The following is a 26111-nucleotide window of genomic DNA, read 5'->3' as shown; positions in this document are numbered from 1 at the left end:
CCAGTGACTTTTTTTTTTTTTTTTTAATTTTTTGTAACGGCATGAACAATGACAGGTGGTGGATTGGCCAGATGCAGGTCGATGTGTAAAAATAACTCAGTTGTTTGGTGGTGGCTATGGCGGGTCTTCCACAGAGGCCAGCAGGTGGATGAGGGAAGGGGAGGCAGGAGGAGAGCCCCGAGGCAGCCGCCAGTCCGAGTGTCAGGTGAACTGAACTTCAGGTAAGAAGTTATGACCTGCAGTCTATCTGGGTCAGATATAAACCAAGTTTAGGTGGAGTTTATTTTCGTTGTGCTGACTTTTTACAGTCAGTTACAATAACTCGTACTGCGTGAGCTAGCATGATGGAGTTTCTATACAGCTGGGTGGGTGCTATGACGTTACTGATAGTGAACTTTATTTTATTCATAAGGTTAGTTAGTAGAGTTGCCAACGGCTCCTTAAAAAATGGAATGGTCCCTCATTCAGAGAAAATATTACACGTTTAGTATTGAGCTGAGAAGAGACGCAGTTTGTCCTGTACTTTCGCTATAATGAAAAAAAGACACAAAGCTGGATAGGGGTGGGGGGAAAAAATCGATACTGTGTAGTATCGTGATATTTTGTTTGCTAATATGCATTGATACAGGGACAGCAGAAATCGATATTTTGTTACAAAAAAGGTTTTTGTGCTCTGACTTCAGAGCATGTTGATCCTTTTTCTGAGCAAGAATCCTGACATTCCTTCGCTGTCCAAATGTGTTTAACTTTTTTTTGGCAGCAATAAACATGACAGTTTACGTATTTTCATTTAAGACATGTTTTATTTTAATTAAGTTTAAAACTTTTTTATTTAATGTAAAATTATATTTTGTTTTAATTTACCCTCAAATTCTTCAGTTGCTGAAGGGGCTGCATAGTTTTCATAAATTGCATAGTTCAGAATAGCTATAATTGTACCAGATGGTTGCATTCAGTTAATTTGGACTAGACTGTAATACAAACCGTTCAGTTTGTCAACAATAAAACTGAAATGAGAGAAAGACTGAGTGCGAGACTTTGATATTAGATAAAATGAATATTGATAAAGTTTACCTTTATGTACAGGATCTGAATATCGCAAAATATTTTAAAAAATTGCAATAATATCTTATCATGCGTTAAGTATTGTGATAATATCGTATCGTGGGATGTATGGTGATTCCCACCTCTAAAGCTGGAGTTATTCTGTCATTACGCTGCACAGCTGCCTCTTCTTCTCTCATTCTCTCCCTCCCCTGTTTCTACTTCAGTCATGAAACTGATCAATGATCAGCTGATCGTCTCTCTTGTTTGTTTATCGCCCACTTTGCGCCAGAAACAGGAAACCAGCGGATGTTGTGCTAAACAACAGCAGCACGTTTAAGCTTGATAAGCTGTTGTTAGAATTTATTTAATATTAATTTCTAGTATCAGCTGATGTTTGCTGGAGCCACAGCTGTAAAGCTGCTGGTCATGATGTCGGTTTGGATATGTGGTGAGAGGGAAACATGAAGATGAAACCAGGAGATGTCCTTACTGAATCATCAGAGCTGAACAGGTGATGGAGAAACAGGTTTACCTTTTAGGTGACATGAATGAGTTGAAGGGAAGTTCTGAACTGTTTCTGAGAGACAAATAACACCAGCATCCTTTTCTAAGCAGCTGACAGCTGGTAACTGTGCAGGGGCGGGTCTAGGAAAGTTTTGCCAGGGGGCCAGGTAGGGCATTAACAGGGAAAGGGGGCACAAAGAAATACTTTTCTTTCTTATTCTCATTTAAAATATCTAGCTTTTATTAAATAATTATCTAAATCTTACAACCAAAGTTTTTATCTGATGTAAAATGTATAGAAATCATACATATACCATAAAGACAGTGTACATCACAACAGCGTTTGTTTTCATTCAAAGGCTTTGTGGCTTTAATACCTGGTGGGCTGGTCTGTAGTCAAAATGCCCGATTTTCTGTCCCAGTCCAGCCCTGCAGGTTAATACTGGCAGTGTTACCATGCCAGCTGACTGTATTTCATCATCAGCCAGTGTTGTTCTTTATCAATATTACCAAAGTTTACCATAAGGCAGCAAAGAAAGTATTTACTTGCTTTCAGGTTTTATTCAAATGTTAGTCTTTTCATTTGTTTCCCCACTTTTTTCCTGTTTCAAAATCAAACACCAGTTTGTGAGAAGATTATCTTCTTTTTTTAATAGGCAGATAAAGTTTTGCATTGGCTAATTTGTCAATTGTTTGTTACAAATGTTTGTATTTTAATATTCAAAAATGTTTTTGCCCAAAACATATGTGCACTATATGTCAGTAAAATACTATGCAAATATTGCTGTCTTTGAATGCTGAGTAAACACTGACAAAGCACTGATTGTATCTCTTGTACTTTATCAACGCAGTATCTAAAAACTTTGCACCGTAGTGGTTAAAATCTCATTCTAATAAGAGTTAAAAGCGCATTCGGTTATTAGGTTTATAGGGTTATTGAATTATGGTTAATGGTTGGTAGAATTTTTTTTAAACATTATCTGCCAATTACATCTGCCACCCTTCTCCAAATCTTTGCCCCTACCTGGCCCCCCCCAACAAAAATTTTCTAGACACGCCACTGAGTACAATAACACAGAGTTGTAAAGATACTTGAAAAACAGAAAAAATCTATATATAACCCCTTTGTAAACTCTGTTCACTGAAGTCTGTTTACGAAGATACATAAAGATATTACAAATAAAAAAATACACAGAAACATTGGAAATCAGTTTTTGGCAGGCAATCACTTTTTGGCATAACACCGTCCTTTGTGGTCTAAGTGGGCCGGGTCCTCCGAAAGCCGGGTAGACCGGAAATGAGCAACTGTAAAATTGGACGGTCTAGCCTTCAGAATTACGTTACCTGCCGTCTGCTCCTTGCTGTCTAAAATATAACCGGACGCTGGCGTAGATGGTCGAATAAACTGCTGTTTTCACACAGCAGTTTATTCAGCTGTGTGAGAACCCCGGAGGAATCCTCCCGAGGTATTAATAAAGTTTTATTTAATCTAATTTAATCTAATAACTTTAATCTCAGCCAAACCGATTTACTCACCACCAACTAAAGCACTGAAAAAGGCCAAACAATAACATGTTTAAGTTATTTGACGTTTACACAGCTACATTCTCGCCTGAAAATGTGTTAAGTTTATTTTGCGACCCAGAAAGAGTAATAAGAGTAATATTAAAACTAAGTAGCTGCAGTAATAGTAATAGTAATAGTAGCCATTGTTGGAAACTGGAATTGGCTGGGCCAGTCTGGGATATGGTTTTCAGTTTTGTTGTCCGGGTGGAAAATCGGGAGAAATTGGGGGGAGAATGGTCGCCCCGGGAGATTTTCGGGAGGGGCACTGAAATTCGGGATTCCCTGGAAAAATCTGGAGTGTTGGCATGTATGGCCTAGCATAGCCTGTAACGTTATTGTGACGGACACATTATATGAGTGAACTTGACTTTAAGTGACTTACAGGTTTCTTTGAAAAACTATTTCTTATATCCATGTTCTTCCTTTTTGCTGCCATCCTCCTCTCCTCCTCGCAGCGCAGGTTTGCCGCTGCTGAAACTAAACAGAGCTCCCTGAAAGGCTCAGCCATTCATATTGGCCATATTTGTCACATGACGTAGGACTCCAGTAGAGAACGTAATTTAACTCTTTCTGCACCGCTGGGTGAATGAGATGCTGACAGATCGTTTTTTTCTTACTATTGGGTTTGTTTTTCTTTACTCGAAGAGCTCAAATTATTGGTGGGGACAATTCAATAATTGCTGGATATTGGTGGGGACATGTCCCTTCCGTCCATGCCAAATCTAAGCCCTTGTCAACCCCCCTGTATTTTGGGAAATGCTGAGTATGAACCAAGAAAGCCATCCTCACAGTTTAGCAGAGAGGTGGAAACATTATCTTTGGGACAATACTTTTATTAATACTGTGGTTTTCAGTACTGGGACACAGTCACTCCCACTCTACATTGTAGCCACAGCCACCCTGGGGCGCACTGACAGAGGCGAGGCTGCCGGACACTGGCGCCACCGGCCCTCTGACCACCACCAGTAGGCAACGGGTGAAGTGTCTTGCCCAAGGACACAACGACCGAGACTGTCCAAGCCGGGGCTCGAACCGGCAACCTTCCGATTACAAGGCAAACTCCCAACTCTTGAGCCACGATCTTAGTCTAAGTTATAAATTATATCATAATTTCAGTCAGCTGTTTACACTTTAGTGAATATAGCTTTATCTTGACATTATGAGATGCACCAAATATAATGAGCACATAAAATTCTTCAGTTGTTTTGTGGTAAACAACCTGCATTTTAGTTCATTCTTGGACAGGAAACTGTTCCTATGAGGAATTCTGCACCTGCCTCCCGAGAGTGTTACAGCATGTGACCGTAGCACCAACCAGCAGCACAAAGATGGCAACAGCTTATTTTCTTAAGTGGCTCCGATTGAAGTGCTGGCATCAGCTAGAGAGGCTGTCCTCCTTAGAAGGAGAAACCGAGGAAAGCTGGGGAGAGAGGCCGATGAGTTAGAAAGCATATGAGAGCAAGAAAGAAAGAAAGAGAAGTCCACGGTTGATGGCCTGACGTAAGCATCTTTTCTTAGCACCCCTTTATGTCTCTCTTCCTGCAAGGACAGATGCCCAGCGCTGAGGGTGGAAGCCCCTATGTTACCTAACAGGAAGCCGCTGGCTCGGGTGCTGTCACATTTCATGCATGTGTGCGATAGCATGATCACATTGTGTCAACATGTTAAAGTCACTTTCAACTCGTGCAGGGTTTCCAGACTCGAAGGTTTAACTGTAACTATAATGGAGCTGGACTGAAATGTTGCATGTCTGCCGATCCCTATATTCAAAAAATGCTAAACTCGGCCTTCCAGTTAATCTGAGATTAGGCCCAGTGGACTGATCTAATTAGTCCCTGAACCCTCACATCACACTATAGTTGATTGTTTGGTATTAAACTGTAGAACAGTTAGCTATGTATCCAGGGATATAATACCACTAATGTTGATGTCTATTATTAAATCATCCTTCCTCATTCAGGCTCTAATGGGATATGCTCTGGCAAATGAAATTATTGTGGAATTAAACTCATTTTGCTGGGAGAACCCCTCAGGAGCCCCCTCCAACCTGGAATTTCTCTTTAGCAAATATAGCTACTCTCATATCAGCATCTTCAACCCTCTAATCCCCCATCAAAGATTTATTCAAGCCAAATGGCTTTCCCACTAAAGCCCTTACAGACCTGCAAAGCTCTGGATTTCTTTGCATTCTGGGGCAGTATGCATAATAGGTTTTCCCCACTTTAACACAACAGCTAAGTTAATGTATTTGGGTTGGGCATAGTGAGGTGGCTGGTTCTAGACTGTATATAAAAGATGGACAAGCCACCATGCTGCTGCTTGTTTCGGGAATCTAAAATGGCCTGCATTTGTATAGCGCTTTACTCAGTCCCTAAGGACCCCAAAGCGCTTTACACTACATTCAGTCATCCACCCATTCACACACACATTCACACACTGGCAATGGCAAGCTACAATGTAGCCACAGCTGCCCTGGGGCGCACTGACAGAGGCGAGGCTGCCGGACACTGGTGCCACCGGGCCCTCTGACCACCACCAGTAGGCAAACATGGGGTTAGTATCTTGCCCAAGGATAGGATCTACAATCTGATTCCAGGTTAGCCATGTGTGGTTTTAATGGAGTCAGAAATGATCATACCTGGATGATAGGGTAAAGGGCAAAGTTACCAGCTAACACTAACCAGCTTAAATAACAACAGTCGAAGGGATCAGTGTGTACAGTTTATGGATGCAGCTTAAGTAATGGACTAATAAATTACTAGAATTTCACTCTCCTGGGTGGTTTGTACCACACAGCAGCCCATTGTATTAGCCAGATAATTCCATTACAAATGCTTTTAAAGTCTCCATCCCCACAAATACTGTGGCGTGATCCAGTTAATTAGCTCGAATCAGAGGAAGCCTATTTTGGCACACCTGTCATTCAAAGCATGCCCCTAAGCCTCAACAAAACACAAAACAGGTGAGCTCTGAGGGAAACTGGCGTGTTAACATGTTTGCACTCTGGTACAAAGGTGTCAATGTAACAGTTTGCTGTATGTAGTGTCCAGATTTAAAAGGCGAAACCAGTTTGTAGTACCTTCATTACTTAATAAGTTCATAGTCTTAATAACTTCACCTGAATTTCAGGTGTTGGTTAATGCAAAATGGTGTTCATTGTCTGAGTTGACAAAGCAGGGCATGCTTGTTTTGGTTTATTCTTGGTTTTATTGTTTATTGTTGATTCCCCTCACTCATTGCTTATGGTTTCAAAACACAGTCTTCAAGGTTAGACTTTAATAAAAAAATGGGTGATAATTACATCCTTTATAAACAGTCTGTGGTTGTAACATCTTACACAAATGATGACATAGTTCTTTTGGAAGAATATCATATCGGATTATACCCTAAAACTTTTTTAGGGGTTGGTAAAAACGAGGCATTCGTGTTTTCTCTAGTGGTCCTCCATGGACTTAGGCCTTATCCTTCAATATAAGAGTGAAATTAGGATAAAATTTCAGGTGCAGCAACCATGTATTAACAAGGAGACTTTTGGGGGAGAACCTATTTGCAACTGATTTCACCTAGCAGCTATCAGCAACCAGTCGTCAACTGGGAGATGGAGGTTGCCAGGGAGTCTTTAGGTCTGTGTGACTGATGCCTCCAAAGGTTAAACTCATTCGCTTATATAGAAACACTAAAAGTCAGCCAGAGATGAGTTTTCAGTGCACTCACAATTTTACGTATGTAATATTAATTCAGTAAAATAACTCTTTTTGGGGGTAAGGAGGGCTTAGCAAACAGTCGTGTTCACTGACTTTGAAATTGACTACTGTAACACCTTGCAGTCTGATGCTATTTTGCTCTTTCACGCTAACCTTATTGGAGACGGGTGTCCTCTCGCCCCCTTTTTGCACCATCATGTATGTGAAAGTGTGTAAAGAAGAGGAGAGAAGGCGAGGTGAGACGAAGGGGAGGAGAGCCTTTGATGAATAACTGCGGTACTGATGCTGACAGCACACTTCAGTAAGAGACCTCGTGTGTGTGTGTGTGTGTGTGTGTGTTTGTGTGTCTCTGTCTATCAGACGAGAACCAGGGATCCATCAGTGCTGGTTCTGCCGTCGTCATATCTGCTTTTAAACCAATTCCAGCATTCATTCCCGACTATTTGAAGACTTTTTGATGAATGGGAGTTTCCCACCATCCTGACTCTCGCTTCTTCTTCTTCCTCCCCACATTTCTCTCTTAAGACTTGAGCACCAGCACAGGCTGACACTGAGCAATCTTGATTTTCTCATCTGTTCACTACACGGGCCCGTTTTCCAATCTCTAACGCACCACTGATTCCTCCTAGAGACAAACATGCATGCCATCGTTCTCTTTCTCCCTCTCTGTCTCTCTTCTGGCTCCAGGCTTGAACATTATTGCCAGTGTCCTCTCATTAGGTGGGTGGAGTGGGGGCACGTTTAGCATCTTTGCCAGATTGAGCTGAGCAAATACAGCTTAAATTGGGGCTTCATATCTAGGAAACATCCATACATCACCATCATCATCACCATCATCATCATCCCCACCATCAGGCTCCTTTCCTTGCCTCTCCACTCTGTTCCTCCCTCTCCACACACAGTTTAATGATCCTACTATTCACCGAGCGTTTCCTTCATTAGCATTGCAGTAACGTCGCAGCCGCTGGGAACAGCGTATTGATGTGAGAGCCTTTTTCAGTGCATCATATTAAGGTGCAGATCGTATGATTTCTCCTTGCTCAGGAGTACAAATCATTACCATTGCATCTTCATCTGCAGGGGTTGCGTATTATTGCCGGCAGCTCGACAATTACTGACATAACTCTGAAGTTTACTTTTCAAAACAAAGCATTTGAGTTTTTAGGTTTCAGCTGAACACACTGTGGGGCTGACCATTAGGTCAAATGATGGAAATGGACAAAATGTGCAAGCCACCAGTAACTCAACTGTGAATATGCCCAGTTGGATGTGTTGTGCTCAGTCAGCTAAAATTAACAATTAAAACAACTGGTTTGGCTCAACGACTGCATTCGTTTTTTGGGGTTTTTCGCCCTTGTATCATTGCCAACAAAGCAAAGCAGCATCAGGGAGAATTCATTTCTTTTGTTAGCTATTGTAAACTTAGTAGAATCACAGATGTAAGCACAGAAGCACATTTTCAGCAGTACTGCACGATGAACAGAAAACACAAAGTGCAATCTCAGTGTAGTAAAATAGAACAAAAGGTCAGTTTAATAAAACATTTAGTCTTTGGGGAAACTTTTGCTTGACAGAGCAATTTGCAGTTTAGCGTCACCATCACTCACCATCTCCAATTCAAATCACTGAAACGTATCTGCCGGCTGCATTTTGTGGGGTTGGTGCCTTTTGGTGCATTTTAATGGAATGATTTGCCAAATTATGTGGCTACCTGTGAGGTACTGCCCAAGTTTTCACATCAGCATCATTTTGTGAGTGAAATCAGGCACATAGTACTAATTTCTCGGCCTGTGTCATGTACCCATGTAGTTTTAACTTAGAAATTCACCCTCTTGCACAAGTATGTGGTGTGGCTATGGCAGTGGGCAAAAAGTGAACTTTGAGGTTTACCAATAGTCTAATTTTAACCTCTAATAAAATCCAAAGGGAGGAGAGAGGAGGTGGGTCACTCTATGTCCAAATATGTAGCTCTGCATTTGTGTGTGTGTGTTCGCTTACATAAATTGTCTGTTTTTTGTGGGGGGGTTTTTTATAGAAGAATGAACACATTCCTGTGTCTGCATTGACTGAATTCCCATAATCCTTTTCTCTGCACAGCCTGGGAGCCACACAAATGTGTGATTCTAAATCCAGCTTTACCAACTCAAGACCATTCGTATAACATAAAGATTAAGGATGACATCAAAGTACTTCTGGGTCCCCTTTGTCACTAAGCTGTCTTATCCAGACTATTTAACTGTGCTTTATGCAGCTTTTAAGTGTCAGAAAGAAATGTGCTGATGCCTGAGCCACATTGTTAGACAATAGATTCAAGGGGGCGGTTAACTTAGCGAACTACAGAACTATTGTAATGAAAGTTAACAATAGTTTTGTTTTTTTAAGATAATTTTTATTATTCTATATTTACTGCTGTGGCAAATTTAGCAGTAACTCATTATGCTGACATTCTTCCTATTGTAACCTGATCACTGCAGTTCTAATGTGCATTTTAAAATATGGAAACAGGACCCAGAAAATCCTCTAAAGTTGGGTTTTGTTGGTGCTTAAGGGTGAAAAACAGAAGGAAACAACATGTAAAGAAGGTCCAGCAATTCCATGCAATCATAAACCGTATTTAATCTAAAGGACTATTAAAGCAATGTCCTGAGCATCAGACACTGGCCATCACACTGATTCACATTAAAACTGGATAAAAAAACAAAAAACAAAAAAAACAAAAACCCCACAATAAATTCTTGCTAATGTCCTCATGTGTTGCCAGATAACAAAGATAAGAAAGCAAGATAAGTTGCCTTCTTATCTTTTTTTTTTATTATCTACACGTGTGTTACACTGCGTTTATATTTAAGTGCATATGGATGCTATGACTCTATATACCTGTGTTTTTTACCACTGAGGTGATCCTGAGGAGGAGATAACACAGAAAAAATGTGAGGATGTTACTCATGACAGCGCAGGACAGCGGAAAAGATGACACGTGGGCAGCGTAAGCGCGTGGCTGAGCAGAAATGAACGTGTGTGCATTAGCCCAACCTAAACCCACGGCAGCTCCGCGTGACACCACCTGGAGGCACTGCCACCACCCTCAAGGCACCTTGCCAAAAAACGCATCGAGTATTAACAGAAGATCAAAACAGAGGAGCAGTAGTGCAGCCTCAGTCCACGCAGTGCTGCACTGTACACTGATGGAGCCCGTCCAGATGTAGAGGTCAGCGGCGGTTGTGTAATAATCCCCTTCTTTTTGCTCCCGTACGTGCACACGTCTCTATATTTGGCAGCAAGACATCAAAAAGGTAGCAGCTCTGGGACTCCAGCTGGAGTCATTACTAATTCACAACAGTGGCTCTGTGAGAAGTGGAAGGATTGGATAACTGCATGCTGTCACAAGTCATCTGGAACACATGCAGACACACATCTTTTCTTCCCAGAAGCTTTTCGTGTATTTTTGAATATGGAAGAGAATTACTCGCTGTTTTCCATCACGTAAAAATTGTACTTCTGAAATGTAACCAGCAGGGGGCGAGCTCAAAAAGCGCACCAACTGGCTGCAAACAGCAAAAGAAAGCAGGGTATTAAAAGGTTCACAGGTGCTGTGTTACATTAAGAACAATGTGTGCCTTACACAGGTGTAGTCAGCTCATTACCTTTAGAAAAACACGTAAAAATATACTAGTATGATTTTTTTTTTTAGTATGATTTTTGTGGTGGAAAGATACTAGTCAACAGTATTATTTAGTATTGTGACAGTGTTACTTTATTTTATTACTATACTTAAATCTTAAGTAAAAAGTAACGATATATATATATAATATATATACCCTGTCTGCTCCTTTATTTTAGAGACTTAAAAATGTTCATGTTTATTACACCAGTATTTATCAAATATATGTTTTTTATTTATAAGATATTCTAGTTGAGGAAATACTCTCCAGGCTATTGATGATGTATTTCAATGTTAACTCAAAGGTACATTTTTGCTTAACTCATCAGGCCTCACATCTTTATTTTCCTAAATTTAGTGCTTGTAAAGGTTAATGTTTTCTTCCAAAAAGTTGATTCTGTTCATTTTGTAGCGTTTCACAAGTGACTTCTTCAGTCTCAGGTTTCAGCAGGTTTCCACAACTTTATAAACAGAGCATTTGTTAATTTTCTATAAGATTTAGAGATTGGAAATGATGACATGTTGTTTTTTCCTATTGTTTGAAATATTAGGAATAATTCAAAAATAGGGCCCAGGGGCCAGAATCAACCTAGCACAGACTCCAATCAGGCCCCACTAGTCAGCTTTAGAAAACATGAAGGAAGGCATACATTTTCATAAATTTTACAGCTTTATCTTTACTGGTAAAAACCTCCCACATGGTTATTCATGCTACACCCAAATAATAAAATAATGAATTTGAAAAAAATTCGTTTGTCCCCCCCTTTTCTGTTTTGTGTGTTTGTTTGTTTGTTTGTTTTTTACAATGGATACACAGGATACACTGTGTGTACAGACTTTTGTGTACGTTTAAATTTCTCAAAACAATAAACTGGAAATGAAAGATTAATATGAGACACAATTAAATCTCTTTTAATGTGTCACTTTATTTTCTGTCCATCCTGGGTAAAATTATTAAGGATCCAAGAAGGGTAACCCAGATGAGCCCTGTTCATTTTATTAGTAAGCAACTGAAGGCAACTGAATCAGTCGTGTAAAACCTCCAGTCTCTCTAAACACGCACAAAGCCCGTCTCAGTCTGGTTGCGCTGACAGTTTTTACTATTAAAGAAAGACATTAATATCTACAGTAATTTATTAATAGTACTGGGTGATGCTTAGTGGGGTAAAAGCAAAAGAAGCATGTGGATTTCAACATCAAACAACAATACAATATCAGTGGATCTTCATTTATAGATAGCATGATAAACATTGGCAGAAATATTGATGGACAGAGTTTGGATAGAAAGCTGGAGACATGCACAGCAGCCCTAAACATGTAGATACCGTCCATCTATACATCAAACTTGGTGTAGGAGCCATATGAGTTGTTCCTTTTTGACTAAGTGGGTTGGTTTAAATGGACTCACTGTCTTGGTGCACGGGTGTGGGGCGTGTCTCATGGGTGTGGTAGATGATAAATGTGGTTGCACTCACCTGTTCACAGCACCTGATGTTGATGAGCAGAAAGGTAGGGTGAGCATGAGGCAAAACTTTCTGTTGACCGCAGCTTGAATTATTTTGATGTATTTTGACTGGAACTTGATGGTTTTTGTATATTTGTGCACTAATTGATGCCATAGACCAAATTGTAAGTTGGTATTGTAATTAGTGCAGTTATTGGTGAGTTGCAGTTATTTGTTTGTGGTCTGTGCATTTGTTTAATAGTTAATCCCAGGCACTGATTTGTATATTGGACAGCTGCATGTGGAATAAAAGGAACAAATGGTACAGAATAGGGGTGGGTTTTTATAATTGATTTATCGATTAAAATTGATTCTGGCTTGGATAACGTAAAATTGATTCATTAAAATCCTGAATCGATTTTTTAATATAAATTTATTTTGCCCGAAATGCCAGAATCTCTGGTGAAATCTCACAAAATTTCAACAACCACCAAACAGCTAAGACAGTAAATGAGAGCAGGAACACGGATTCTGCACAAAGACTTAAACACACAGCGCAACCCGCAGATCAGAATCAGTTAGATGTCGCCTTTCTCACGGTCGGGGCTGAAAGCCGACAGCTCGCTGATTCTGATCTGTCGGCGGGTCCGCGCTTTGTGTTCACACCCTTTATGCGCTGATTCTAAAGCTGTTAGTTTGATGTCTCTCCAAATAATATTGACCGAACCAGCAGCAAAAGAAGATCCAAACTATGCTTCACATAAACATCGTCATGTATTCACTCTTACTTTTACTGTTTTGCTTCGACCACGATGCACAGCTCTCTCTCTCTGTACTGTTTTCTGCATTATTCGCTTGCCTGTTACGCACAAGACTACCGTTGTTTACAGCGCTGTCGGCCGACGTCTTTTTTTTCCGTTTTATATACTTCCGAAAAGAGAACCTAATTTCTGCCGTTCAATACTGAACAAATTTAAACTTTTTTAAAATTATGCAAAATGCAAAACGCTTAGCCGTGTCTCTAATAAAACCGCTGTAACTTCAGAGGTAATGTTCATATGTTGATTAATGGTTTTCTTTTGTTTTTGATGTACTGCAGAATATTTTTATAAAATCCGAGGCCAGGAAAATCGCCTTCATGTTTTTCTGTGTTTTATCCTCAGCTACTTTGACACAAAGGCATCTGCTGTGATGCTCACACCTTTGATAAAGTCTTGCGTGTGTCAGCTTCCTTTTTATAGATACAAAAATATGTAAATGTACTGATCTGAATTATAATATTTCTGACTGTCAAAATTTCCCAGATTCAAATCGAAGTGAATCGAATCGAATTAAATCGAATCGTGGATCGAATCGATTCTAGAAATCAGTGACGATACCCAGCCCTAGTACAGAAGTGTATTTTATGTGTTTATTGTTGCGCGTCATCTGTGTCCTCATGTTTAGCCTGCCGCGGCCATAGGTTGGAGGAGCCGCAACACTTGGAATTAAACTGAAAAACACATTCAGGTTTAAAACGCATGCAAACACAAGTGTTACTTACATGCAGATGTGCACCTGATATAAGTACAAATTAGGGCTTTTAGAAAATGTAAGTCATGATAGATACAAATGTTGGTATTTTTGCCTTCAGTCAGCATGGATTAGATTTTAAAGAGATTCTAGGATCTTTTTTCCCTCCATTGAATAACTCAGATATTCCCTGAAAAGCTTAAAAAGCCAATTTTACAGGTATTGTTTAACAATAAAATAAACAGTGTTTGTACTGAAACGCACCCTGCTCTCTACTTGTCATTCAGACGGTCTTTTCTTCATCGAGCAGCCTGGCGAGTGAAAGGTGACAAAGGAGCAGATTGCATGCCACGTTTGCTCCATCAAAGGGGCTTCACAGTTTGACTGTTACCGAATGATGACGCATTGGCTTTTGAAGTGTCGGTGCTGAACGGGGTGACAGCTCTGAATGGTGCTCATCACGTGTGATTGTTGTGCAAAGTGTGGTGAAATGAGGCTTAATTGCAGCACAGTTAATGTTTGGTATTGAAGCACCTAAATATGCTTTACAGGAATCACTCTGTGCAGTTAAAGAGCTGCATTTTGTCTTTCTGAGAATTTGAGAAAGTCGGAGATGTTCTGAGAGACCAAATCAGCGCTCGTTTAAAATGTTCAGGAAATGTGAGTCACTGGGTGTCTTTGACAGGTGGAAAGTACTTTTTTCCCCCATTCCACTAATTTCATACTTGCTCGGTTTGTAAATGTTTTTTTTTTTTTTTGATGCATTTCACATTTGTATTAGCCTAAAGTCAAAATATGAGTAAGGATGCAAATGGCAACAACCCACTGCTTACTGCTGAGGGATGCAGTCAGCCGCACTAGAGCTGGTGTGATTTGGCAGCCAAACACTCCCACTATTTTCTCTGGCTGATGCTCGGGGCTGCCAGCTGACTTCTGGCAAAGTTACTTTGCAATTTGCACCTTATCAACTCAACACACTAATGAGTGTGTGTGTTGAGCCAATATTCAATTAAAGTCATAATCAGCCACAACAGAAATGACTGAGAGATGACAACAGAAACTCAGAATGACAATTAAACGCCGTCATTAAACATACATTATGGAACACAAATGAAACGGCGAGAGGTGGGCTGGAGTGCAGCTTATATGTAATGGTGATTGAGCTGGTGTCAACTGGAATCCATTACTGGTCCCATTAAAGGGCGTCGATTGAAATGCTTATGGGAAAAGGGAGCAAGCAGATCAGTTGCTTGAACAGCCTGAGTTTGTGCAGGGTGGGTGGGGGTAGTGATATAAACCAGGTTAGTTTTGTTTTCACAATCAGGCGTTATGGTGCTTGTGTCACTGAGGAAAAAGTTATATTATATGCACTCATAAACACTTTCTGTTTTAATGAACAGCAAGGCCTAATTTATCATACAGTCATTGCTACAGTAAACAAAGACACACAGCCTATTTTTATACCCGTGAGGATGCTGCATAGCTTACAAGGACATAACATTAATAACTTCAATAACAACCACAGTCTTGGCCTTTTTTTAGTCCCCAGGTAACTTCAGAAAAGAGATAAAGTGACTTTTGTGGGTATGATGAAACCGAATGGTAATAAGTATGTTGCTTTGTGATAGCAATTTGTCTTCACACAGGTGCACAGGTGTGTTCTGGGGCTATGGCACTTAATAAAAGAAACAAACCATAAAACAGCATCTTGTAACCTAATGCTGATTGTATTCAGGGCAGATTTCTCTGAAATTTAAAAATAATAAGGAAACTTCAGATACGTGAATAAAAACTATGCCTCCCTCAAAACAGCACTCACTAATTTAAGTTGTAGATATTGAAAAATTCTTTTGAAATCACCTGCTGGCACCTGGACTTTATATATTACATATCACACTATGATGAGAACCCCAAACAACCGAGACTTTAATTGACCTAGTTTGGTTTTGGTCAGTTAAGCTATAATCTTTACTATCATAACTGTAGTGTACTGTATGTAACACATGCACCAGGGCAAACCTCTGCCTGCTCCACTCCTGCTAAACAGGTGAAAATAGATTTAAGAGTGACAGGACTGCTGCTGAATCTTTGATTTTATTTATTTTCTGCTGTGTTTTACTTGAGTCTATTTGAAAGAGTAAGTGTAAATACAAACATTTTTTTTTTTTTTTTTTTTTTTTTTTTTTTTTGCCTGTCCCATTTGGTTCTTTAGCCATCAGAATTGTTGTCTGAAGACCAACAAGGATACCCAATGGATTTACTTTGTCAAATGGATCATCACGGCCTTGCCGTATTGGGGCATTTGATCGACCTTTGTTGTTATTGTTTATTTTATTTTATTTTATTTTCAGTTGTTACAGACGGGACAGACATGACTGAGGGATAGGAAAGGGAGAAAGATGAAGGAAAAGAAAAACAGAAGGGAAGAGGGACAGTGAGAAAGGGCACTTAAAAAGAGAAAGAAGAAGAAAAAATCTCCTGGATCACCTGTTGAGAGAAAAAGAAGAGAAAACAAGCAAAGCAAAACAGAGCAACATACTAAACCCAACACCATAACATTAATCTAGCTAAGTGTAAACAGCAGTAAATATTGAATGTTGTTGTGCAGCACGAAGGACCGACAGCGCACAATGTGCTTTGAAGTAGCAGTCAAGAAAGGTGTATTTTATGTCTATGAACAGTGAACACCCATGTGCACACCTGTGTGGATCAGTGCGCTTGTATTCAAAAGGTTTCCCCATGTAATGGTCTGCTATAGGGTGTAGAGAGCCATAGTCCTGTCCCCCAGGGCATGAAGCAGGCATGGAGGAGATCCAGGCTCCAGACATCCAGAGGCCCCAGAGTGCGAGAGCCCAAGGAGGACTGCCAGAGGGGCATCCATGCCACCCTCCTGGGAAGAGCTGAGGAGAGCCCCAGACGAGGGGTCACCCAGTAGCCACGGAACAGAAACCAGAGGGGGCTGCACTGGCATGCCCGCCGGCTCTGCCGGCAGCCAGCTGTGCCAGAGTGAACCGAGCCGCAGGCCCAGAGGCCGGAGGGCCCCCTACCCCAGAGCCCTGACCAAGCAACAGGCGCCGGCCCTGCCAAGTAGCCACCGGGAGTGAGCTGGTACATACCTGAGTGCCCAGCCCCGGACACCAAGAACCACCAACGCACCGACCCCTGAGGGCATCAGTCACCGGCAGGGAGTGTGGTGAGGGGAGATAGGCCTCCATACTTTGGAGGGCCTGGGAGTTCCCAGAGAGGTGGAGTGTAATACCCGACCTGACATATAGACACAGACAAACAGGCACACACAGACACAGACAGAAACATGCATTCCCACCCTCATGCACACATATACAAATACTCAGTACTCACCCAACCTAAGGATAGACATAAATGGACATGTACACACAATCGCCCTCCCCAAACATACTCGATACCCCGGGTCCAGGTACCCTCGCCCCCAGAGGGGGAAACGGCACCTAGACCCAGGAAATGTTACCCTTTCCCCCGCAGTGGAGGCAAGCAGACCGCCCCAGGCTCCGCAGCAGCAGGGAGACCCCGCATCCCAGATCCCAATCGAACGGCCAACGCTTCCTCCCCGCCCCGATGGCCAGCAGAGAACGGGGGTGTGTGAAGACCCCAAACCTCCCTCCTCTCGCTCATGTGTAGTGTTGCTGCGTGTTGTTCTAAGGTGCATTTAAAAAATGGGAGAGCATGGTGTTGCTGCCAGAGAGCAGCAGGTGTTAGCACGGCCCCTCCCGAGGGTTAATCAATGTCTACATGGATTTAAAATTGAGAGGTGGGCACTGCGCCAGAGGTGGGGTTGAATACACAGACCGTCCACTGGACGCCGTTAACGTGCCCACCCTCAAGGCCCTATATGTATGTGTTATGAGAGTGTGAGTAATGTGGATGTCTAAGTTGTGGAATAAAGTTGAGGCACAGGTGGCCAGAAGGAGACAGAGGGGAGGGAAATGCCTCCCCTGCACCCTGGTGACACACCCCAAGGCTCTACTTGTGTGGGTGGGTGTTTCGGAGCGGCAAGAGGGAGGCAGCTGGGGATGGGGAGGAAAAGAAGGGAGGGGCAAAATGCCCCTAAAAATATTGATAATTTAATAATTAGGAATCTACCCTCTGGATCTATAACTGTATCGAGTACTGTAAAATTAACATTTTTATGTATTAAAATTGCTACTCCCCGTTGTCTAGAATTATAACAGGCTGCAAACACATTAGGAAACTCAGGTGTTTTAAGTTTGTTTAAACCTGTGACAGGCCTGTGAGTTTCTTGTAATAAAACATCTGCTTGTAGTATTTTAACCTGGTTAAATATCTTTAACCTCTTTTCTCTGGTGGCAGTTCCATTTACAGTCCATGTAACAAACCCCTTAGTGTGCCCATAATTGTGTGTGTATGTCTAATGATGTACGCTGGGTGTTTCCTTCAGACGGGTGAAGAGAATGTGGAAACATCACTTGTTTGTAAATAGAAAGAGAAAACAAATGTGTGGTGAGAGGCTCCATCAGTCTGACTATTCACTAATATGAACAAGCGTGGCTTGTGTGTGTGTCCTATAAGTCTGTGTGCGCTGTGAGGCTGTTGTAAATGTGCTGCCGTTGAGCGCATGTGTTGGCCTGATCGTGGTGTGTGAATATGCAGAAATAGAGGGTGTTGTTTGTAGGTGAGTGGGGAAGTAGGTGATCGCCGCAGTGAAAGAGAGAGAAAGAAACCACGAGAACGGTGAGCGACAACAAAGAAAAAAAGAAAAAAATGGAAACTTTCCAATTAAGGAAATGAAGGAGGGTGTTATATCGGCTATGACATCATACTGATATTACAAGGTTAAACACATGTTAAAGGAGAGAGTGTGAGTGAATAAGAAAAGAGTGTAGCGGGTTCTTATCTGGAGTGCAGTCAATATAACCACGAAGTGGTGCCGGGGTCGCGGTAGAGCTGTCCGTCCACGGTGATGACAGCCCGGGAGCCTCTCTGGATGAAGCTACGTTGAACTGGGAACAGGACCATGCGTGAATCCAGTTTATCCAATTCGTTCACGCTGAAGTCCGTTCCTTTCAGCTCTCTGCTGCGACTCTTCACCTGTTCCTTCTGTTTGAATTGGCCGAATTTGGCCACAATTGGTTGTGGTCTCCCGGTCGGCAACCTCACGGCCCCCAAGCGATGCACTCTTTCGAAGGCGATGTTCTTTACGGTGTCCTCCGGCAGCTTCAAGTGGATTTTAATGAAGCTTTTCACCGTTGCCTCCGCGTCCTCTCTGGCAGATTCTGGAATACCAGAAAACACAAGGTTGTCTCGCATGCTACAGGCTTGTAGATCGATAACGGACTCTTTTATTTTTTATTTTCTATGTTTAGCTGGGTCACATTATCAGTGACAGATTTGACCGACTCCCGTAGCGTGGCATTTTCAGCGGCAAGCGTTTCCACCTGCTGCTGGCTGAACTCCAGGGATTCACTCTTAGATTTAAATTCTAGGTGTAAAATCTCCACCAGGGACAGCCTCGCATCGAAACTGGACAATCGCTTGTCGATTGACTCCAGGATGTCTGCAATGTCTTTGCCGCCAGGCGATGTTGTGCCGGGGGAGTGTGCCGGGCGACATCTCTTTGATGACGGTGTCTGAATTTTTGCCGGGGAAGATGCACTCTGAGCCTTCTTCATTACTAAATCTTGGAAGCACCGGTTGATGTAATCTTGGAGAGTGCCCTGGAGGACAACTCTCCCCGTTGTCCTCCAGGGTGTTAGAGATGATAGGACAGATGTTGTTAGTTATATGACAATTGATTAGTATATTTGGTATACTTGAAGCTTAAAGAAACTCTAGAAATTCTACGCTACCATTCGCTTTTTCCCCCACCAAATCTCCGGCGTCTGACGTCACCATGGGTCCTTACCTTTTCCCGTCACTTACCTCTCTCCTCTCCGTCGTTTTTTTGCCATACCTTTGCCATTTTTTAATATGCTGGGATATGTAGAAAATAGGTTTAAATGTAAAACCAATTTCTTCCAGTCAGAATGTTTAATTTGTTAATTTGTTTGTTAAAAGATTCAAACTAATAAAACAAGTTTTAAAAAAACTTTTTCATTTGATTACATTTTATATGATGGATTTGCAAGTGTTGAACTCCAGGCCTTGAGGGCCGCTGTCCTGCAGGTTTTAGATGTGTTCTTGATCCAACACAGCTGATTTAAATGGCTAAATGACCTCCTCGACATGTCTTGAAGTTCTCCAGAGGCCTGGTAATGAACTAATCATGTGTTTCAGGTGTGTTGACCCAGGGTGAGATCTAAAATCTACAGGCACTCGAGGCCTGGAGTTCGACACCCCTGCAGAAAAAGTAGAATTGGGCTGAAATATCTATTGCTTTATTACCTATTAAGGTTGTGTGTCATGTTTTTAAAAGTAAGTATTTTTGAAAATAATCAGTAAAGTAATGGGATTACGTTTTTAGAGAAGTAGTCAGTAATTAGTTACTGATTACTTGACCAACACTGGTCAGGAGTGGTGGTCCCATCCTGCGGTAGTAGCTAGCTAGTTAAACAGCACCTAAAAAATGTTTAGCTATCCCGCCTTGTTTATTAGTTGTTGTTGTTGTTACTTTTTAAAAAAAATCAACAACCTTGTTTAAAAAGCTTCATCCGTGTACTGTAAGGCTGAATCTTGGCCATTCTTTCACGATTTCCATGACACTCATGTCTAATGCAATTTAACGCAGAGCCAGCCTGACGATTCTGGGCATTCAGTGCTGATTTTTGGCCTCATCCCTTGCGCACAGAGATTTCTTTTGATTCTTGGAATCTTGATGTTTTTATGCCAACGTAGATGATGAGAGCTTTGAGGAATGATGGCTGTGTGAAATGTTCTGGCTACTCTCTCTTTCACACACACGTGCTCAGGTTTTATTGTATCGTTTTCTTTGTTTCCACTTTCCAGTCACTTTACTGGATATTTTGTTCTTCTCACCAATCACTTGGAAAGCATCAAACAAACACACACTCACACACACAAACCTACACAGTTAGCACCTATAGCAGACGAAGAGCGGGAGACAAACTGTGATTTAGTAGCAGTGTAAACTAGGAAACCGAGGCCCGCGGCTCTGCTTTATCAGCAGTGCTCCATCTTGCCATGGGAGACACGAGAACTCATTTAGGGTGTTGCCAGAGATGGTCTCGCACCAGCCGATAGCACGGTTGAATTACTATCCCACCTCCACTCTTTTATTTTTCTCAGTTTGTCTGCCTGTGTGTATGTGTTGTGTGCCTGAAGGTATGGCAGCAGGTGGAGCGACTGCCATTTGGAATAGTCTGCGACTGCTGACACTCGAAATTATGCAAACTCAGTTGTGTATCATCATAAAACAGACACACACAGATAAGAGGCTAATAATGAGAACAATAAGCTAGATCTCATCCTCCAGAGTTTTAAAAGAAGAAATTATAATTACCAGGAATCATTTCTGACAATGGGTGATTTTTGCTGTGTGTGTTGTGTGATGCTTCATATTGTGCTCCCGATGGCTCTAGGGTCACCATGGAGACTGGTGACATATCATCGGGATGTAGTGGGTGGTTTTGGCTTCCTGGTGTGTTCGGGGAGGTTGGAGGAGGGTGTGTAGGTGTCTGTTGGTATATCACTTCCCAATTTATAGTCGTCTCACACACGGTAAAGTGCTATTAATCTGGAGTTTTTCCATATATATATATATATATTGTATATAACAAACTCTATATTTCCTGACAAAAGTAGTTCTGTGTTTTATGGGTGTAATACTAAGCAGATCTGGGTGCTTAGCATGTGTAAAGCTACTGAGAAAAGGCTGATTAAGAGAAAACCCAATTGGAGAGACATCTCAGCTTTCTAAATGGTTTGACTGGCAGGTGATCTCTGACTGCTGCAGCAGCAGAAATCTCTCTGCAAAAATAAAAACGAAAATTCATGCTGATCTGGAGCTCTGTAATACAAAAATGGTCATCTGACTGAAACAACCTGAGTTTTGTAGCCACACAGACAGCAGAAACGTGTGGGGAAAATCAGAGCCAAAGATTGTGGCAATAAATCTTGTTTAAACTGGATCAGCTCACTTCTGCTGTGATTGGTTTTGCTGTCAGACAACTAATGATGCTCTGGGAATTTGAAAAGGTCACTTGGCAGCTAAATGGGTCAGCGGTGGAGTTGGCTAGGTTGCTTGTTAAATGTTTAACGTTGTTTAACGGAATTCTGAGTAGCTTTGAAATGTGATTTCTTTTTTGATTGAGATGTTCCAGTAGGTCCCTGTGCACGCCTATAAGATAAAAGCTGATTAAAAATATTGTTTAAAAAAAAATGTTTGGGGCGTGAAGTCGGCTCATGTTTGGAACCAGACCATGGCCACTATGTTTTTTGACTTGTCGCATGATGCTCATGCAATCAAGAAAAACTAGCATTCCAGAAAAAGTGTGAAAAGCAGACATGACTGTAGCACAACACTTCTAGAGATTTGTCATCTCTATGTTCCCGGTAACAATCTACCGACATACTCTAAATGAAGACAGAGGAGATCAAAGGACAACTTTAGCAACATGATACATTATGTGTACATCATGAGTGGTTGGTATTAAGGAAAGTGTATGTAAGGTAAAGGTGAAGGTCCTGTTGCAAAACTCTGGGGACTATCTTTCTGTATGTAGTTGTCTTGAGTGTAGCTCATAATGTCAGGGCAAAAACGCTAGACCACAGAATGGACCAAAACGCAAGATATAAATAGTGATATATACAGGGTGTGAATGAATACGAACAGTGAGCAAATGGTCACACTAGTGAACAGGCGATGGCTTTATACAGGAGCGTGGGCAAAACAATGACAGTAGCAACATGAGCTGTGAGTAATACTAGGACTAAGAATCAAAAAGGTATAAACACAGACATGAGCAAATGGTCAAAGTCATGGAAACGCGAACTGTGAGGATGAGAGGCAAACACTGACTAAAGCTGTGTCCCAATTCCTAGGCCGCTTTCTTCAAGGACCCGGCCTTCGTGGTCTACGTGGGCCGGGTCTTTCGAAGACTGAGAAGGCCGGAAGTGTGAGGCTGTGAAATGGGACGATCTAGCCTTCAGATTTGCGTCACCAGCTGTCAGTGGAGTTTAATAAACTCAGCCGTCTGCTATCAATTTGAAATTTACACAGATACATTCTCGCCTGAAAATATCTTAAAAGTTTATTTTGTGACCTAGAAAGAGTAATAATAAATCTAAGTAGCTGCCGCCATTGTTGGAAACGGGAATTGGCTGAGCCAAGCTATGAATTCTGGGATAGGTTGGGCCACGAAGGATACACCCGACCGATCCTTCAAATGAAGGACGCATTGGTCATGAAGCAGGCTTCTTATTGGGACTGCCTTCGTCGCCTGGCTGTGATGTAATCGGCCTTCAAATGCGGCCTCCGAAGGATGTGTCCAAGGAATTTGGACACAGCTTAAAGCTGCATGAGTTACATGGACAGGGACGGAAGCATGACAAGGGAGGTCCAGAGCTAGAGTGGGGCACGTGGATGAGTGAGCTGAAGGTCAGAGGCACTGTAACACAGGGAGAGGACAATCAGAGCGGAGCCAAGGGAACTGAAGGTGACTGATTTGTGTGTGAGAGGGGGAGGCAGGGTTTCAGGAGTCCGAGTGAGTGTGGAGAATGATCCGATCCGAGAGATCCCAGAAGTGAGTCAGAGGAGCAGGCAAGGGAGCGTTGGAGTGGAGTCCGTACTGTAGTTGTGGCTGCGACAGTGGTAACTGAGACCAGCGACCAGACTGAGAATATTGCAAAAAGTTTGGTTAGCTGACAATCTGACGAAGAGTAGTTATGTGCCCAGCAACTAATCAGCCACAGGTGCGGCTCCCAGGAGAGATGAGGTCGACTGTGCCCAGAGGAGAAACATGGCACAGCGGAAAAATACTGCTACTCACCCGGACCACATAAAAAAGAAAACCCCTTAGATAAGAGGTTGAAATGGATGGAGTTCATTTTGTTGGGCAGAATATAAAGTTTGGAAAGTCTTGTTAAATCATTAAAAACTTATTCTATTTACTGAAAACAGCCATTTCTTTATGTAATTGTTGGTGTTAAAAACGTCTGTGCACAGTGGTGCACATGATGCACTTAAACAATGGGAACATTAACGCTATGAGTTCTTTTGGAGCAAATCTTTGGATTGAGGAACAAAAAGAGGAGCATACAAACGGGGAATACATACAAAATCAGCATAAAACATGAAATATTCTTTCACCATAAAACTATGACTTAACAGCCAGCAGGAAGAGAACTCAGAGCCCTGTTTGCACGGATCATCAGGTAGTCAAATGAGCAAAGTGACTTCATTTACTACATCATATAAGCAAACTAAAGACGGCATTTCACAAACATTATAACCACTATTAATAAAGACAATTAAACTTTATTTTCTATTTTACCTTTAAAGCACCACACAAAATATGTATTTGCTTCAAGATTTATTTTCGGCCTTTATTGGATAGCATGGTACAGAGGAGAGATGATGGAGTAGTGAGACACGAGAAATGGTCTGAAGCAGACTCAAACCCAGACCTCTACAGTTATCAGCATCTGATTTCCCCACTGAACCAGGTGAGTTATAGCAGACAGATACACTTTAAGAAATGTATTATCAATATAAACGGATTATTTCTTGATCATAAAAAGATTGCATTTTGAAACAGAGAAAGATTGATAAACATCAAGCATCACAGAGGACCTGTGGACAAAAATCACAAAAGAACTAATCAAGAAAACACTTAAATATTAAATATTTCTATATATTTCAAAGTGCATTAAAACTCCATGAAGATGCAAGGAAAAGGATTTAATTTTTTTAAAACTGCAAACATGAAGGTACAATGTTAAAGAAATTATATGAATTCTAGTAAGCAAATTAACATGTGAACACTAACACACACTACTGTTGGATGTTAGTGTATACAGTACAAATACATTAAAACGAAATGCACGTTTAATGTAAAATGTAAAATTTGTTTCTAAAGGTAAATGGTTTCAGTAGCAGGTCAGTCATTTTCATTTCAGTTGTGAGATGTTAACTCAGATGACCACGATGTCCTCTCTTCACCAGCTCGGTCTGAAAAGTAAGAAAAATAATTGAAATAACATTTTTATTTACAAGTACATCAGAAGACTTATTATTTAGCTTTTGCAGATTTATGGATAAAGCTACACAGCTTCATTTATAACTTAGCTTGAAAAACAAAAGCATAGAAATGGACTGATTCAACTATTCTGGCCACTGGTAAAAATAAAAAAAGAACGCTAGAGAAAACTCATATACACAAAATTGTAACAATTAAAAATGCTGTGATGTATAAAAGAGAATACAAATGAATTTGTTGCTGTTTAAATCTTTGCTTGCTAGTTAGAGTGATGGCCAGCAAGGCTAACATGCTGCTTGATGTGTTGTGCAGTGTTGGGGAGTAATGGAATACATGTACCAGCGTTATGCATTTAAAATACAAAATATGAGTAACTGTATTCCGTTACAGTTACTGCTTAAATAGGTGATTAATAAATGGATTACATTACAGTCTTTTCCCGTTTTATATGTTAGGCTATCCCCTCTCTAATTTTGGTAATTCCCTACATTGCTGTAAACCCAAACAAAACACGCAATAAGAGGCTTTAATGTAAGCGTCCTGTTAATGTTGGTGGTGTCAGTTAAAAAATGGACCCAAAGCCTGCACAACAGAGGCAGCAGTGCATGGCAGGAATGCATTTCTTACTTGGAAATTATGACACCACTTCATATTTAAAGAAGAAAGGGATGGGCGAAATATGACTGAAATCCAAACTCTGTTTGCCAGCAACCAAGCCACTATTCGAAAAAAGACTCCACCTGCAACCTAAAGAAACATCTGGAAGTAAGTTCTTTTTTTAAAACTAATGGTAGCCTACTGCTACTACCTTGTTTTAGTTCTGGTGGCAGCCTGGTTTATGTATCACTTCGGTATCTTCGATGTACTGTTGCTGCGTGATTTATTACAGTTACTGAAGGCTACTTGTCACCGAGCTAACATTGTTAGCTGGTGTTAGCTGAGTTTAGTTCATAGACTGCAGACTGTTAGACTTGATGGATAGTATTAACAGCTGCAAATAATCACATGCTGTTCGGAAAACAGTCTATGAACTAACCTCAGCTAACGCCAGCTAACAATGTTAGCTCGGTGGCGAGTAGCTTTCAGTAAAAGTAATAAATCACACAGCAATAGTACATTCATGTAGTTGTTAAAATGCATGACATTGACGTGCGGGGGGGGGGGGGGGGGCTAGAGGGGCTTGAGCACCCGCCCCTTTCCTGATGGGTGCCCAAAGTGCCCTTTTGTTGAGGCAACTTTTAAAAAAAAAAAAAAAAAAATATTTTTTTAATGTGTGTGTGCGTGCGGAGTCCTGTCTGTGCCCCTCAACAATAATATATACTATTAATCGCAGTTTTGCTAAATAAAAGGATCTGGCTTGCATCAGTCACATGATCACATTTAACCAATGATCGCCCTTGACGGCAGAACGCGCTGGTTACGAGCCCGGAACGAGCTCACAAAGAGCACGCGCATTTTTTGCGGTCCGGAGCTGTAGGAGAAACACAAGTTAACTCAGAAGACAGACTGACGCGACAAAACCA

At 41.4% G+C, this 26111-nt stretch overlaps 2 long non-coding RNA genes across 2 annotated transcripts in view; one reads left to right on the top strand and one right to left on the bottom strand.

Moving 5' to 3' along the window:
* Positions 1-26111, top strand: part of LOC146493726 (uncharacterized) — a 42621-nt gene that overhangs the window by 447 nt on the left and 16063 nt on the right. Inside the window, exon 2 of the long non-coding RNA XR_014871790.1 lies at positions 135-26111. This is a non-coding gene — a long non-coding RNA (uncharacterized LOC146493726). The remainder of the gene's footprint in view (positions 1-134) is intronic.
* Positions 19889-26111, bottom strand: part of LOC146493727 (uncharacterized) — a 9648-nt gene continuing 3425 nt past the window's right edge. Inside the window, exon 4 of the long non-coding RNA XR_014871800.1 lies at positions 19889-24560. This is a non-coding gene — a long non-coding RNA (uncharacterized LOC146493727). The remainder of the gene's footprint in view (positions 24561-26111) is intronic.

The sequence above is a fragment of the Neolamprologus multifasciatus genome, chromosome 22, assembly GCF_963576455.1.
Source record: "Neolamprologus multifasciatus chromosome 22, fNeoMul1.2, whole genome shotgun sequence".
Classification (NCBI taxonomy): domain Eukaryota; kingdom Metazoa; phylum Chordata; class Actinopteri; order Cichliformes; family Cichlidae; genus Neolamprologus; species Neolamprologus multifasciatus.
This window is presented reverse-complemented; position numbering and strand designations above follow the sequence as displayed.